This window comes from Ursus americanus, chromosome 6 (assembly GCF_024610735.1).
Source record: "Ursus americanus isolate L20-20 chromosome 6, mUrsAme1.1.p, whole genome shotgun sequence".
Taxonomy (NCBI): domain Eukaryota; kingdom Metazoa; phylum Chordata; class Mammalia; order Carnivora; family Ursidae; genus Ursus; species Ursus americanus.
Genome location: NC_142132.1, coordinates 63,284,442 through 63,303,165, shown reverse-complemented (window position 1 = coordinate 63,303,165; position 18,724 = coordinate 63,284,442).

Genomic DNA, 18,724 nt, shown 5'->3' with positions numbered 1-18,724 from the left:
AGGCTAAAATCAATTAACCAAAGACCAGGAACACACCTGCAGCCAAAAAAGCTAGCCTTATCTAGCTTGCTGCAATAAAAGAGAATGTACACCACAGAAATTGTGGGAGGGGTTTAGCATAGGATTTATGCTTGAACCAGGTGATTCTAAGCTAGGTTTAAGAAGGCAAGGGTCAATTCTGAATTAGATATTTTCAAAAAGTGGAGGAAATTTCGTGATTGAGTACCTTGGTAATTTTTATCTAAGAAGCAGGAGTATGAAAGCAGGGCTAGAGTTATCATTTGGAAAGAAGCAGTAGTCACTGATATACTCAAGAGTGGGATAAAAATTACTAATTAGTTATTTTTATTGCTGCAGAGTATCTTTCTTTCTGTCCTCATACAATACCAACATGGAAGGGCCTTATCTGATCATTACTTTTATTCTACTAGTATTGTCTTCTTTCCATTAGGAACACCTGAATTGCCACCTGAGCAGTTTTTCACTTCGTTAAGTGAATAATTTTTAAAAACCTCAAGGAGTAAATTAATTAGCAGATTGGAAACAGCTGAATAGAGAATGAGCAAAGTAGAAGATAAATCCGAGGAAATCAGAATGCAGCACAGAGATATACAGATACAAGAGTGAGGATAGACGATCGAGGTCCAACATACATCTAATAGGCACTCAGAAATGAGAGAACAAAGTGGAAGATTGGAGGCAATATTTAAAGGGATAACGGCTAAGAACTTTCCATAATTAGTAGAAAAATATGAATGGTCATATTCAAGAGGTAAAATAAGAATGGAATAGGATAGCGGCACTGGGCTGGCCCAAACAATAGATTGTGCAACTCTTGATCTCAGGGTCATGAGTTTAAGCCCTACATTGATCGTGGAGCCTACATAAAAATAAAAAAAGAATGGAACAGGATAAATAAAAATAGAGCTATAGCAAGAGAAATTCAAACATATACTGGTAAAAACTCTGAAGAACAAGTGTGAAAAAACAATCCTATATAAACCAGAGAGAAAAGCAAAAACAGAAACTACCTCAAAGGACAATTATCTGCAATTAGAGTGTCAACAGATTTCTTAATAGCAACAATTGAAGCCAGGAGACAATACAATACTAACATCAAAGTGCTAAGAGAAAATGACTCTACTAGCAATCTATGCACAGCTATGATACTCTTTAAGAATAAGACTAAATTAAAGCCATTTTAAGACATAGTCTAGCTCAGAGAATTTCTAGATGTTCTGCTAGAAGCAGCAAGATACAAGAAAGAACCATGAGCAAAGAAACTTGGAAGGAAGTGTCTAAATTTAAACAAATACTGACTACATAAGTATAAAAATTATAAAAGATAATGATGATGAATAATGGGAGTTTAAAAACCAACAATAATAATAAATAATCTTTTAGGGAGAAGTAAAATACTGGAAAACAACAACAAATGGATAGAGAGGAATTAGAGTTAAGGCATTCTAAAGACTTTGTGATGTTCAAAAGGAGAGTAAAGATAACGATTCACTTACGTTTTTGTTGAGTAATGCATGTTAAGATTTTAAAGTAAACCACTAAAGGTATAGAAATGAAATTTTTAACTTTCAGATCAGTTAAGGGAATGAAAGAGAACATCAAACACTTGTTCAATCCACTAGGAAGTTTTAAAAAACTAAAAGAAGAAAAGAACCAGAGAAAATCAGAATAAACAGAAATCACACACATGCACAAAGATTGTAGAAATTTGTACGTATAGATCAGGAAGCATAAAACCTGTGACCGAACCCTACCTATAGAAGCACAGAGATAATCGGAATGAAAAAAAAAAAAATCCAGCCATATTTCTTACAAACTTGTCAGACACTAAAAAATTTGAAAGTAAAAAAAATGAAAAAAGATATATTATACAAATACCTACCATAAGAAAACTGAAGAAGTCAGATTAAAATAAGCCCCTCAAAGAAATCAAAAGTGCTGTAGGATGTAAAGAAAGTAAGCATCCAATGATTAAAGGAACAAATAACCACGAAAATAAAGCAATGTTTTTATGCACCCAGTAGTAATGTAGTCTCACATATATGTATTAAAAATTAACAGAATCATGTGACTAAATTGACAAGTCCACAATCATCATAGGTGATCATAGCACAGCTCTCCATTGAAAGATTAAGCAAGTGAAAAATTTAAAAGAATGTGAAAGATTTGAACACACTTAACAAGCTTGATCAAGTGTGTATGTGTGTGTGTGTATCCCTCTACCCAACAATTATAAAACAAGCAATCTATTCAAGCACACAATTTACCAAGAGTGGTAATGAACTGGGCCACAAAGCAGGTCTCATCACACAAAATCCCATATTTACTAGGTGCTTACCCTGTGCCAGGTGCTGGCTAAATGCTTTAGTGCTTCGCATGTATTCATTTGTTTAATCCTCAGAACAACCCGACTTGAGTAGGCTATTTTTATCCCTGTTTTTAAAATGAGGAAACTCAGGCTAAAAAAAAAAAAATTAAATTACTCCAGTTTATCAAGTGATAGATTGGAAGACTGGAGCTCAAACTAATGCAGTCTGTAGACAATGTACTTTTCTTCCTTTAGAGAGACAATTTTATAAGGTACACACAAGCACACATTCTCAACACCCCAAATTAGTATGTTTTGCCATTTGGTCATCTTTCTTTTATTATTTTCCTTTTTTCTAAAAGACACAGTGTACTTACACAGTTAGTCTCCTTTAACAACTCAATTTGGGACACCTGGGTAACTCAGTCAGCCAAGCACTGACTCCGGCCTTGATCTCAGAGTCTTGATCTCAGGGTCATGAGTTCAAGCCCTGCAACGGGCTCCATGCTGGGTGTGGCGCCTACTTAAAAAATAATAATAATAAAATAAATAAAATAACAACAACAACTCAGTTTGATTCCCTGCCTCTTTTCCACAACAGACAGCTTTCCTTTCAGTTTATATTTTACACATTCATAACGGCCAATACTTGTGACTATTAAAATGTTTTGTTTTGGTGAGGATGTGCATACAAATGTGCACATATACATGGGAATCGATTTTAACAGTTTTTGGGAGAAGGAAGGAAAGGGCATTTTGTTTTGTTTTGTTTAGACTTTATTTATTTGAGAGAGAGAGAGAGAGCACGAGTGGGAGGAGGGGCAGAGGGAGAGGGAGAAGCAGACACCCCACCCAGCAGGGAGCCCAACACGGGGCTCGATCCCAGAACCCTGGGATCATGACCTAAGCCAAAGGCAGACGCTTAACTGACTGAGCCACCCAGGTGCCCAGGAAAGGGCATTTTGATGAGGAAAAAATAGCTAATGGCATAAACCAAAAGCAGTGAAACATTTAGTGAGGCCAGAACATGAGCCATAAGAGAGCAAGTGACTAAAGATGTAAATTGTGACCAGATTTGAAGCACTTTTTTTATGCCGCAGGAATAAAAATTTGGATTTTATCCTGTAGGAAATAAATCAGAACAGTTGTCTTTTTCTTTCCAAGGAGGACAGTGGTATGTTTAGATATTTTATTTTATTTTTTATGTTTAGATATTTTAAAGTAAAATAGAGACATTACAATGTTTCCCTCCAAATAATTTACCTGCATGGCCACAATACAATTATTATTAATTAAATTAACAGTAATTCCCTTACTATCATACAGTACCCTATTTTTTGAGTAAGCTCTATGCCTAATGTGGGACTCAAACTCATGATCCCAGGATCAAAAGTCACATGCTCTACTGCCTGAGCCAGCCAGGCACCCCTAATACCCTACCAATATTGTAATTTTCCCGATTGTCACCGGCATGCCTTTTACAACTGGCTTATTCAAACCAGGATCTAATCAGAGATCACACATCTTTGCATTGCATTTTTTGGGTCTCTTCAGCCTCTTATTTAAATAAAGGCCCCCCCTTCATCACTTTTCTCATGCCATTAAAATGCTGAAGACACTTGTACAATATCCCACTTCCAGATTTGCCCAATTATTCCTTTTGATATTGTTTTAACTTTTCCTTCCGCCCTTTGTGTTTCCTAAAAACCAGAATTTAGGTCTAAAACTTGTTTAGACTCAGGTTAAACATTCTTAGCAACAGTATTTCATGGTGATGCTGCGTGCTTCACATTGCAACACATAGAGAAAGCACATAACGTCTGGGCATTGACTAAAAATGGACACTGAGATTAATCCCTGAGTTAAAGTGATGACATCCAGTTTTCACTGTTGCAATGCTGTGGTTTACCTTTTCTCCCAACAAATGATGGACAGGGTGACAACTTAGCAATGGATACATTGTCATCTTGTCTCCTATCATTACTTAACCTAATGATTTCAACATCCATGGATGATCCTAGTTTCAATCAGTAACTGTCATTCAATCAGCTGTCATTCTTTTGTAAAGAAGAGACTTTTCTCAGCAGCTAGGATTATGTAGTTGCCCTGATATACAATTCCTACTGAAAATGGAAGATAAATGCTTCATTATAGGACATAGACTCTTAACAACCATGATTTCTTGCCTTGCCAAAGAATCAGTATCAAGCTTTCTGATCATAATACAATTAAATGATACATTTTAATAAGGTATAACTAAAATAATACATATTATGTATATTAAGGAATTTAAAATAGTTTTTAAATAAATTGTGGGTCAGAAGTGAATTAAATATGAAAATTAACATTTATAACAATGATCATTCAACATCTACTTATCAAACATGAGGGATGCGGCAAAAGTAACGAAATGCCAGATAAACAAATAGTAAGACACAGCAAGGAAAAAAAGATAAGGGGCAAACACCTATAAGCAATTTTAAGGCAAGAAATAAAAAATATAGTCAAAATATACAATTTTTGTAGAAAAAAAATTGCCAAGAACAAATAGAAAACCTGAATGTAACCGTTGACCAAATTGAAGCAGAGGTTTAAAACATTCCTCCAAAAAATAGTCTCCTCTGAGGTCTGAAAGATTTATAAGAGAGTGCTACCAAATCATCCGAGAACAAATAATCCCTGTCTTATACAAACTGTTCCAGAGACTAGAAAACAAGGAAATAACTCACAACTATTTTATGAGGATCATAAACCTGATCCTAAAACCAGAAAAGGGCAGTGTAAAAAGGGAAAAAAAAAGAAAGAAAGAAAGTTAAAAGCTATTAGACTGCTAAGTGTTCACCAAAACTGTTCTCTCCTATTTTAGGCACTCAATCAGATAGACAACATCTCCCAACCTCACTTGTAGTTGGGCATGAGAATACGACAGTTTTCCCCAGAGTGGAATATAAATGGAATTGATGTATGCCACTGCCACACATGAAGAATAAAAAATTTTAAGCATAGTTTTTTTTGTTTTTTTCCTTTATGCCTAACTGTACTGGTAACCTCCAAGGCCCCCCTAGAGAGCACAAATTCAACATGGCAGAACTCCTCACAGCCTGAACTCGAAAAGACTACACATAGCAGGGAAGATATTTGCATCTCATATAACTGACAAAGTATTAGTGTCCAGAATATATATAAACAACTCCTATATGTGAATAAGAAAAAAACAAAAACAAAAAACCAGTCCATTAGGGAAAAAAAGGCAAAGGATATTGATCAGACAATTCAACAGAAGCAGAAAACCAATTTGCCAATGAACAACTGACAAAATGCTCACTCTTACTATTAGTAAGTGAAGTCCAAATTAATACCACAATGAAATATCCTTGCATTGCCTTCGAATTGGCAACAAAATTTAAATCTAATAATAGCAGATGTTGGTGAGAACATGAAGCAATGAGAACGCTCTTCTCTTATTCATTGCTCATAGAATGGTAAACTGGAGAACAATTTAGTAATATCTAATAAAGTTGAAAATGCATGTTTCTTATAATCCAGCAGTTCCTTTATATGCATGCTGGAAAACAATCACACATGTACACAAGGAGACATGAACAAGAATCTTTGCAGAATTGTGTGAAACAGTAAAATCTAGGAACAAATAAATGTTCATCAGTAGGAGAGTAGATAGATAAACTTATTCTACATATCAAGAAAAATAAGTTCTCTAGAGCAATATGTATCCATCCAGATAATTCTCAAAAACATGTTAAGGAGAAACAAAACAAGTAGCAGAAACGTAGTACATATAATATGATTTGAACGTAGGCAGAACAATCATCATCAGTGAGTACTTACATATGCAATGTATATGTGAAGGCTTCTATATCAATAAACACCGACTTCAAGATCGTGGTTGTCTCTAGGAACGAGGAGAAGATAACAGAGGACTTCAACTGTGTCTGTAATGTTTTCTTTCTTTAAAAAATAAGTATGTAAACAAATTGGATGCCAATGTAATAAAATGGGAAGATTTGACAAGGCTGGATCGGTCATGGCAGGCTGTTTTAATACTTTGCTGTGTGTTTCAAATACAGTCGATCATTGTTATTTGTGGATTCCTTTTGTGAATTTGCCTCCCCCCTGAAATGTATTTGTCACCCCCGAATCCATACATGTAGCACTGCTGTGGTATTTTGCAGACACGTACAGTGTTAAAAATTGGAGTCACCTGGTGCACACGTCCTCAAGGTAGCCCAGAGGAACACTCGAACTGTGTGTTTCAGCTTTTATACAATAAAAAGTGTCCCTTTCATGGTCTGTCTAGTGCCTCCTGTTTTGCATCTTTGTGCTTTTTGTTGATACTTTCACTGCTTAAAATGGCCCTCAAATGTAGTGCTGAGGTGCTGTCCCGTGTCCTAAGCTCGATAAGGCTGTGATGTGTGTTAGGGAGAAGAGAGCATGTGTTAGAGAAGCTGCTTTCCGGCATGAGTTAGTTACAGCGCCGCTGGCCATGAGCTCAGTGTTAACGAATGAATAATAGATACTATATAAGGAGCCATTACAGAGATACATACATAAAACAAGATTATATATTGATGGTTGATGAAAACTTTGTGACCAAAGGCTCATGGGAACCTAAATCTGGATTTCTCCTAGAAGCAATGGCTCCTGCTTCAGTGTTTGCTAATTCACTAACTTAGTGTTTGCAGAGACAGTACAGACAATAACTACCGTGAATAATAAGGATCACCCATATTTAGTTGAAAATATAATATGTATTTCTAAGAAAGGTGCAGGCTGTGGTAACTCCCTAATAAATTTGAGGGAAAAAATGGAAAAAATGTCAATGTAAAAAAGAAGAGAGTTTTTAGGATGGACGTAATTTAACTACAGAATGATTTGCACTATGTTGTTCATAGTCCTTTCTCTTGTTCTAAGATGTATTTTTATATTGCGCTTTTTACACTTTTAAAACTGGGATGCACCTTATAATCTACATGTCTGTTTAATGTGGAATTATCCCCTAAACATGTCATTAAACTGATGGTAGGTTGTACTATTGATAACGTGGGTTTTTTTTTTTTAAGATTTTATTTATTAATTTGAGAGAGTGAGCAAGAGAGAGAGAGAGCACAAGCTGGGGGGCGGCAGAGGCAGGGGGAGAAGCAGGCTCCCCACTGAGCAAGGAGCCTGATGTGGGACTCCATCCCAGGACCCTGGGATCATGACCTAAGTCGAAAGCAGACGCTTAACCGACTGAGCCACCCAGGTGCCCGATGATGTTTTATAGTACAGTAAGTATGGTGCATTTAGGTAATTCTGGTAAGCTTTGCTGATATCCAGTGATTTCAAGGAGAGGTGGTGTGTGGCTGGCGATCAGGGACACACCCTGTATGTTCCATCCGAAGCCTCTGCCAGCCTCTGCCCTACTTAGGCAGTGGATATCACTCAGCTTCATCTGTATTTCCCCCTCTCCTGATGGAAGACACGGAGGAAAGAGAGAACAACCTCTGAAGACTAATTATCTCAGGTAAGAAAGGCTGAGGGATGTAACAGCAATGGGGGGTGTCGGCAGATTAGAGGAAGGAGTTCTTAAAGGGAAGAAAGAGAACAGGAAGGTGAGATGGCATGAAAACCAAATCTTGCAAGGTACCAGGTAATGTAATTTTTTGTTGGAACCGTGTAAATGCCTTGCATAACTAAAAACAAAGCAAAATGTTTAAATTTTTTATAAAAGGATTCCTAAAAATCAAAAACTAACTCAAGCAAAGGAATACAGGAATCCTCTGTACTCCCTCTACAACTCTTCTGTAAGTCTACAATTATTTTGAAACAAAAAGTTTTTTAAAAAATTAACTGACATAAATAATCTTAATTATATATAAAGTTGGTGGCACAATGATGGAATTTTCAAATATCTATATATGGTAGGCAGAACCACAGCCTCTCAAAGATGTCCTCACTCTAATATCTGAAACCTTGAAGACGTTAACATTAAAATGGCAAAAGAGACTTTGCGGGTGTGATGAAGATTATGACCTTACAATAGGGACATATTCCTGGATTACCTGGTGGGTCCAGTCTAATCACACAAACCCTTAACAGCAGAGAACTTTCTCTGCTGGAAACAGAAGAGGTGGAGCAGAAAGGGACGCTAGAGAGATTACAAGCATGACAAGGATTCAGCATATTTTTGCTAGCACAGACATGGAGAGACACATGCGCACGAACGGAATAGAGGCTTCAGGAAGCTAACAGTGGCCCCATGCCCACAGCCAGCAAAGAAATGGGGACCTCAGTCCAATATTCACAAGGAACCAATTTGTGCAACAACCAGGATGAGGTTGGAAGTGGATTCTTCTTCCCCAGAGCCCCCAGATAAGAGTTCAGGTCGGCCAACATCTCGGTTTTGGCCTTGTGAAACCTAAACTTGAGAAACCAGCGGGACCAAACTGGACTTCTGACCGACAGAACTGTGAGATGAGAAATCTGAGTTACTTTAAGCTGCTGAAGTTGTGGCAATATGTGATGGCAGCAACAGTAAAGTAATGCAGTATAAAACACTCCATTTTGGCTGTATATTCCTGGAGGGATATGTTGTTAGGACAGAAAAAAAATGTACAGTAAGCTTCATACTGAGTAGTCCTATTTTTAGTTATTACATTGGCATTATTAGCTGGAAACTATTAACAGATGTATCGGTCATGGTTCTGGCAAAAAACAGTCTCAAACTGGGATAATTTGAGGAGAGTTTAATAAAAACACTGCAGAGAGGTGGGCAGATTGTAAGGAAGCACACGAAGACTAGAGCAGGAACCTATCACCTCTAGACAGAAGGGGCAAGGGGGTCATTTCTGGAGACTGAAAGGAGAGAGCTGTAAGGAAGTTACCTGCTGAAGCAGTAAATATTGGTTGACTGAAGCAATGAACTGATTTCATTAATTAGCAGGTCTGAAAAAAACCTGCCCATGTGAAATACATAAGCAGAAAAATAGAGCTCTATGGATCTAATGTGTTTTCTCTAAACTGTCCCTCACTCCATCTTTATGCCCAGATTTTTTTTAATTGGGCCTATTGCCCCAGTTATTCGTTCCCCTCTAATAAAAATATACATTCACCCCTTTTCCACTTAGCTCTGCAATGCCCTCTCCCTATGAGCAGAATGTACTTACTGTCCCATTGATACAAGCAAAGGCTTTAAAGGTGTTTTCATGGTATGGGCTTAGTCTCTTGCACACTTGTGATTCACCAATCACTGGTCGCCCAAGCCCAAGCCTGTCACATCCTGGATGATGCCCCATGACCCTGTGGAAATAGAAGCCTGCACACAGCATTGCTAGCCTCAACCTTGGATGATGTTGAGCCCAAGAAGCCAGGGATTTATGCATTTGGCCATGTCCAGGGAATATTGGCCACCTCACACTTACTGTGTCCAATCAATGAGCCCTTCTGAGAGTTTGTTTCCTTGTTTGAGAGTTTTATGACCTTGGCTTTTCACAGGCCTTCTAACTTTGTGGTTTACCTTCTTCACCTCCCAGGGCCTTAGCTGTTATGGCAGGGGCCTGGGGGAGGGTCGGGGTGGATTGCAGCTCTGCGTAGTGTTGGAGCCTAAAGTGGGAAAGATGGGGTCAGGTTGAGAATAATAAACTGGGTTACCTCTCTTGGAAAAAAAAATGAGCAAAGGATTTGAACAGCTATATCTTCAAAGAACGTATACAAATGTCTAATAGCACATGAAAAGATGCTCAGTATCATTAGTCATCAGGGAATTGCAAATCAAAATTTGAGATAGTATTTTACACCACTAAGAAAGAAATAAACAAAAACAGACATTATCAAGTGTTGTGGAGGCAGTGGAGAAATTGGAACTTTCATACATTGCTGGATGGATTGTAAAATTGGCAGCCACTCTGGAAAACAGGTTGGAAGTTTCTCAAAATGTTAAAATAGAGTTACTATGTTACCCAGCAATTTCATTTCTAGGGATATATCCAAGAGAATTGAAAACATCTGTCTATATAGAACCTTGGATGCAAATGTTCATAGCAGCATTACTCATGACAGCCAAAAAGTTGGAACAACCCAAATGTCAAAGAACTAATGAATGGATAAATAAATGTGGTATATCCATATAACGATTATTATTTGGCCACTGAAAGGAATAAAATACTTAGACATGCTACAACGTGGATGAGCCTAGAAAACATTTTGCTGACTGAGAGAAGCCCAGCATAAAAGGCACACATTGTATGTTTCCAATTCTATGAAATGGCCAGAATAGGGATATCCATAGAGACAGAAAGTAGATTAGTGGTTTCCAAGAACTTGGGGGAAAGAAATACGGATGACTGTAATGAGTATTGTTAAGGCCCATATACAAAAATGAAAGCTTCACAATTTATTTCTTAAATGCATATTCTCATCGGACAAACCAAAGATTCCAAAGCAGGGTCTATTGAGTTCGAGTGGTATCTCATCCAGGTTTGTTACTCTATCTTCCCTCCCTCCCTTCTATCCGTCTTCCCTTCCTTCCCTCCCTTCTTTCACTTTGAACTTTTCACTTTTTGAAAAAGATTTAAAATAGGGGCGCCTGGGGGGCTCAGTCCATTAAGCATCTGCCTTTAGCTCAGGTCATGATCCCAGGGTCCTGGGATGGAGTCCCATATCAGGCTTCCTGCTCAGCGTGGAGTCTGCTTCTCCCTCTGTCCCCCTCCCCACTCCTACTGTGTCTCTCCCTCAAATAAATAAAATCTTAAAAGAAAGATTTAAAATAGGTAGTACAATGGGCTTCCTATTTGTTTGAGAGTACGCCGGATAGACAGATATACCCATCACCTACCTTCAACAATTATCAATACATGGCATTTTTTTTCCACCTATACCCCTTCTATCACTGTGTTAGGTTTGGTACTCTGAGAAGTAAATATGAAGACAGGATAAGATGGACAAGAGATTTATTGGGGAAAATACCTCTGGGGGAAAGGAGACAGAGGAGGCTAGAACTGTCAGACTGCAATGCAAGGTCTAACCTCTGGGGAGAAGAAAAGGAGGAAGGAAGTTTGGGTAGGAAAAGTTTTAGACCTCACTGTGGTTTTAAGAAACTTTTGGCAAAGCTGATGGAGAGTTCTTGATCCAAGGTAACAACATGTCAAATGAGGCCCCGATCTCCTAGGAATGGGCCTGCCCTAGATCTCTGCGACACTTAGTCATTGGCTGGCGATACTCCACGGGAATCATGGCCTCCGTGTAAACTGGCGATGAGTTGATTTCAGAGCTCACTTCGGCTGGGTGCAGTTTTCTGCATTTACCTAGTATTTTCACAGACAAAATTACACATCAGCCAATGCAAAACTTACATTTTGCTCAAATCATCCCCTAATAAATCAATTGCACTGGAATACATCCATATTTTCAAAACAAGCATTATAAAGAACTGACAGAAGAGCAAAGGAAAACTCCACTTCCCCGTCAAGTAGCCCTGAAAAAATACATTGTAAGACTATGGAAGCCTGGTAGGTCACTTGACCCACTCCCCACTCTAGGAAAGATTACGTGCCATGGATGTTCCCGGGCTGGATTTCAATTTCATTTCCTTGATGTGTATGAATGGATCAAATTCTACATGTTTCAAAGAATGATGTAGAATCAAACATGCCTTTGATATTAATCTTATGTGGTCAAAACTGAAAGGGAGTTTAGAGAAGTTTAAGCCATCTGAAGAATTGCCTTTTTCCTTTGACTTTTCAGGTTGTTCACTGTGGGCACTTTTTTTTTCCTTGCTTTTTTCCCCAAAGATGATCGACTTTGAAAGAAATTCTACTAAGTTTCTCAGGAATGGCTAACCATTTAGGAATACATTTCTTTTGTCCTTGAAGGCCTTGAGTTCCCCATTCCCCACGGGACAATAAAAATGATAAAACATATATAACGTTGGCAATATGAGTGCAGTATTTCCCTAGTGTAGCAAATTTGTGAAGAAAGTTTCTTCATATTTCTGTAATTTGGGACGGCATGGGGCAGTACAGGAAAAGGTACCAAATGGACATAGGAGATTGGGTTATGCAGGTTTTGTTTTTATTTTATTGTGATATATGTATAATTTTAGGTCTTATAGCATTCCCTGGGATAAATATTTATTGGAGCCAATTCCAAAGTAAAATTTTAGAGACTGTAGATGCTTCTGCACTAAAATTTTAGTTTTTTTAAACTATGTGATCAATTATTTAAGAAATATTAGTTCACTTTTTAACCTTCATACATGTGTTTTATTTTCCTTCACAACTCCTTTGTGATTTGGCTTTTTAAGTATGATTTTACTAGACTATAAAAGGACAATAAATGTAATATAATTTTATGGATAATAACTTCACATTTTTGCAAATACACCTCCACCTGTTGCAAATGGTTACTCCTTCCTTTAATGAAGGATATTCTAACATGGTTCTTAAAGCAATGTTTGCAGCAGTACTATATGAGAATTAGTTATTAGTCAGTTAATTATCGCTTTTTGAAACTGTTATTGAAGATGGTGAATTTTCAGTTTAATTCCTATGTAATGACATAATAATTACAGAAATAAATTGCATTTTGTAGATGGTAATTAAAATTCTGTTTTCCTCATCTTTCTCCAAGAAGATTAGAAACAGTTTCTTGCTTTTGGTTTTGAAAATTTTTGCTCTATTTTAAAGAGTAGAAACTTCTTAATAAAAACCACTAAAAATCTTCATTTTTTTAATTAAAGGGAAAGAATTAAGCATTTACTGCGCCTTTTTAGAAGGAAATGTAGTTCAGTGCTAGTTAATGAGGACAAACGCTCCCTTACCAAAGAACACCAGCTGATAAATGCAGAAGAGCTAACATAATAAGAAAGTCAGGATTCCGTGCCCCCTGTTCCATTAGATCATTGAGGTAGGCAAGGGTTAGCAATAGTTGTTAAATAATTGAGTAAAAAGTTGTTGAAAACAGAATACTCTCATGATGCCAAACTTTTCCCCCAGATAAAGGGAAAAAGTATCTTTACTCTGAAGTAACCTGACAGTCACCACCTTAACCCAGTCATCAAATTTAGAAATAGGACTAGGAGGATGTTTATTAATAGGAAGCAATGTGACATACACAGGGCCATCTATGAAATACATATGCCACAAATATATAACCCAATTTGAATGAAGTCTTTAGATCTAATTTCCAGTTTATAAATACAAGTGACAGAGAATTAAGTTGAGCAACTGTAAGAAAACAATAGATCAAGTCCAGAAGGTAGGCCATTCTATAACATAACTGCCTGATCTCATAAAATAGGCAACATCATCAAAGATGAGTTGAAACAATGTTCTATATTAAAAATATATAAGAGACATACCAGCCAAATGCACTGGATAGATTTGATTGGATCCTAGTTTGAAAAAACCAACTATGGGAGATTTTATAGACTTGTTAGAGAAATTTGACTTTTGACTGGGTATTGGATGGTCTTAGAGATTTGGTGTTCATTTTTTACATATGATAATGTCATTGTGGTTATGCAGGACTTTTTATTTTTATTTTTAGGAGATGCACACTGAGATATTTGGAGGTAAACTGATAGGTTATCTGCAACTTCTTTTCAAACGGTTTGGCAAAAAGAAATGCATATATAGACATGTACCTGTAAAATATATTTTTAAAGGGTAAAATGTTTTAAAATGTTTTGAATAGAAATGGTTGCTATATGGGTGATTATCGTACTATTCTTTTGTTTTGTTTTGTTTTGTTTTGTTTTGTTTTGTTTTGTTTTGTTTTGTTTTGTTTTAGAGACAGAGAGTGTGAGAGCATAGGAATCTCGAGCAGACTCTGTGCTGAGCCTGGAGTCCAAGCTCATGACCCTGAGATCGTGCCCTGAGCCAACATCAAGAGTCAGATGCTTAACCAACTGAGCCACCCAGACACCCCTGTACTATTCTTTCAACCTCCTGCATTTAAAAAGGTTTTCATAATAAAAACATAAGCGAGATACATAAAACTTCAATTTTTATTTGTTAGCGGGCCTTATTTCCTACAACTTATAAAACTATATCAGAGACTTAAGAATATGTAGGAACTCAGCAGCCTAGAGAAGAAGTGGAAAGGAGGTAAAAGCTTTAGTCTTCTTGGCATCACACACTCTACGGACCAAGCTCCTTGCATGGAAGCAGAAGTCTTATCTGGACTGAGGTAGTTTGTGGAGTTCTACGCAGGGCAGTTGCTTGTGGAAAGAAAATAATTCTTCACCCTCCTAACATTATGCAAGAAGAGAAATATAAATAGACAGGAAGGAAAGACAGGCTCAAGACTGAGATGCCACCCTCAAATTGATTCTATTGTCATGGCTCTTGTTCAATTAGATAAATACTGAGAATCCTGGCCAGTTCTGAGTCAAGAGAACCCATAGACATCATTGTAACTTACTGAATCCTACACTAAAGAGATTTTTTTTTTTTAAAGTAGGCCCCACACCCAACATGGAGCCCAGTGTGGAGCCCAACGTGGGCTTGAACTCATGACTCTGAGATCAAGACCTGAGCTGAGATCAAGAATAGGATGTTTAGGGGCGCCTGGGTGGCACAGCGGTTGGGCGTCTGCCTACAGCTCAGGGCGTGATCCCGGAGTTATGGGATCGAGCCCCACATTGGGCTCTTCCGCTATGAGCCTGCTTCTTCCTCTCCCACTCCCCCTGCTTGTGTTCCCTCTCTCGCTGGCTGTCTCTATCTCTGTCAAATAAATAAATAAAATCTTAAAAAAAAAAGAGTAGGATGTTTAATGAACTGAGCCACCCAGGCGCTCCATAGTGAAGAGATCTTAAAATCATTAGTTTGAGTTCTATGAAATTGCTGATATGCCACCATTTCTGACTAACACAAATAGAAATTCAATGTGATTGAGCTTATTACTTGACTCTTCTCTATGTCAACAGAGGGTCACCCAGTCTTTTCACAATGGAAAGATTAGGGAAGCCCATTTCATTTTCAGACTTCTTTCTTAGGATGGTCTTTCTTTTATCCAGATGAAATGCGTCACTCTGTAAGTACCACCCTTTCTCCATGATCCAGCATGGCCCTTGACACTCTTCAGAGCAATTTCCACACTCTCCCAAGCAATTCTCATGCTCTCCCAAGTTTTCTTCTTTTCCATGTTAAACAGCTGTGGCTCCTTCAGCCATTACCCAGGTGCTACAATTTCAAGTTTTTTCTATTATCTTCTTTGAATTTCTTCTGGAATAGCTTTTGTTCTTCAGTGGCCCAGAGTTCATCAATCTTGGAACCATTGACATTTGGAATCAGATAATTCTTTGCTGTGGGGAACTTGATGTGGGAAACAAAGGCAGAAGAAAAATTATTAAATTTCCTTACTACCTACAGTCCATTAACAAGTCCTTCAAACAGGCAGTGTGACATTCCTCTATGGACTCAATTGCCTAGATGTTGACACTTTGCTAAGGGCAAAAGGCAATCCTAGCCCAACTGACGCCCCCCACACTCCAGGATCTTTAAGTCTAATTTAACATATAAAAATTCTTTTGGAAACTTCCTTTATCTCTAACCCCCCAAGATGTTGGCAATCATCCCCCAAGCATATGGCCCACCAATATACATCTGAACGGTCTCAAGACTAAGGTTTTATTAGACGGTAATAAATTACTTTTTCCCAACAATAGCTAGCCCCCTCAAGGTCCTAGAAACCTTGTTTCCAAAATTCCTTAGAGACTCACGCTATCGCTAACCCTCTCCCAACTTGAAAGTATATAATGGGCCACTCCTCATGACTCCATTGCAGCTCTTTCTGCCCATGAGTCCTGTTCCCGTGCTTTAATAAAAATCACTTTTTTGCACCAAAGATTTCTCAAGAATTCTTTCTTGGCCATCAGCTTCGAACCCTAATGTTCTTTCCTCCATCAGGACTGCCCTGTCCATTGTAGGCAGTTTAGCGGCATCCCTGGCCTTGATGAACTTGATGCCAGTTACAACCCCCTTCCCCCCTTCCCCCCCTTCCCCACCCCAATTTTGTGACAAACAAAATTGTCTACAAATGTCACTTGGGGACAAAATTGCTCTTGGCTGAGAACTACTGGTTTAGCCACCCAAAGAAACAAATATGAAATTCTAAATATAACAAAGACTTAAACTTCCTATTTGAAAAACAAAAGATCCTTGTACCTTGGGAAGAGCAGATGGCTCACCATAATAAAGGAAGGATTATTTGTAGTTCAGAAGGGAGAGGATGAGGATGAGAGCAGGGAGAGGAAGGGTGTTAAAAAACAAAATTCAACTAAGTAAATGTGAAGATCTTATTGGCTTTATTCAATGACTCATAAATTAGGCAGCATTCCATCTAGCAAGTAGGGAGAAGGAGCTGTGCAAAATGGAAGACTTTTATAAGCAGACACTAGACGGGATAAGGAAGTTATTAGTAAAAGAAAAGACAGGATTGCTTCAGGCAAGGTCACCTTTTGGGGGAAGGGCAAAGGGGGGTTCTATCATGCAAATTACCTGACTAGTGCTGATCAGGAAATACCAGATTGACTGGTTATAGGTCACATTCCTCCAATTAAGTCTTGGTTTGCCATTAGGGGGGTGGTAAGAGAATTCATTTTGGACCTGGTTTGTTTGTTTGTTTGTTTTTAACAAAACTTGTCCCAGGGAGGGTCCTGGTGTTTTCTGCCTGAAGGAATTTCAGCACAGAATAGGCAAAAGTGTGATTTTAGTCTCTGGGGCCTTGTTTACTCTATAAAGACTTAAATGACATTTACTACACCCTGGGAAGCTTTGGGTCAGGTTGTATGATTTGTGACTGTAAGAAAGGGACTCAGCTCCTCATCTGGGTTGATGGTGCAAAATACAGTTTGTGCACAATCGAAGCGTGAGACAGTGGAATCTACCAAACTCTTGTGGACGGACTTCCCCTTCCTTCAGACGGAGACTGTAGCCTCAGCTCCATCTAATCGGGTTCTTCAGAGCTCCCCTCCCCCCTCCCCAGCACCTGTGCTTTAAGCTGCGGTAGCACCTGTGCTTTAAGCTGCGGTGGCACCTCGCCACCATAGCAGGAGAGGACAGTACTCTCTCTTGTTTTGGACACCTATTAATATATCCTAAAATTTTTCTCCCGGCTGTATTACACTGATGATTCATCTGTGTGTGTGTGTGTGTGTGTGTGTGTGTGTGTGTATTATTTAATAGTTAAAGGCACTCACTCTAGGATTAGATTGCTTAATTCAAATCATGGCATTGTCACTCTACCTCTGCCACTGTGTTTTACTACTTTACTTCTTTAAGCTTCAGTGCTCTTACACTCTCAAATAGGAATAATAATACTATGCCATGGGGCTGCCTGGGAGAATTAAATGAGCTTGTGTACGCAGCACATATTAGCATCTGTAAAAGCATAAACCATTAACAAATGTGTGCTGCAATTTTTCAGTCCTTACTCATCTAAAGACATGTTTTCTTCCACATGTGCTAACTTTCATACTTCTTTCATCACGGGTTTATGTATTTGTTGTTTGGCTTTAAGCACAGGAATTCACATTCATCTCTCTCTCTCTCTTTTTTTTTTTTTAGAGATTTTATATCTTTATTTGAGAGAAAGATCACATGAGAAAGAAGGAAAGTAGGAGCAGGGGCAGAGGCAGAGGGAGAAGCAGACTCCTCACTGAGCAGGGAGCCTGACGCAGTGCTCGATCCCAGGACCCTGAGATCAGGCCCTGAGCCGAAGGCAGACGCTTAACTGACTGAGCCACCCAGGCGCCCCTCACATTCATCTCACCTTAATTTCTTCTTGACCAGAGCATGGCACCCTGAATCAGATAACTTCGGTTTCAACGTCAACTCTAAATGCCTCTTACCAGAATTATGAGAAATAAATAAAAACAACTGTGGCCAGAGACTAAATCAGAATTTCTCAACTGGGGGTGATTTTGCCGCCCACGTGACATTTGGCCATGTCTGGAAATATATTTTTGGTTGTCACACCTGGAGCCTGCTACTAGCACCTCGTGGGTAGAGGCTTAGTGATGTTCCTAGACATCCGACGATGCACAGGCCAGCTCCTCACAACAAAGAATTATCTGGCCCCAAATGGTAACAGTGCTGAGGTTGAGAAGCCATGCGTTAAATTGCAAAGTCAGTTGGTATCTGTTCTAGCACCAAACAAATCTGTTGAAATAATTTCGAATCCCAACTCTGACCTCTAATGCCAGAGCTCCTCCTCCCTGCTTTAGATTATGACTGCATCTGATCAGCACATCACCTGGATCATCGTCCAAATTACTAATAAAAAGTGCTGGTATGGGTTAGGATAAGGATAGAGTAATGCAATCAGATTACTGTTGAGGGAGGATGCATGGCAGTCACCCGTGAGTGCACTGATCAGAAATCTGCTGGAGTTCAAGTC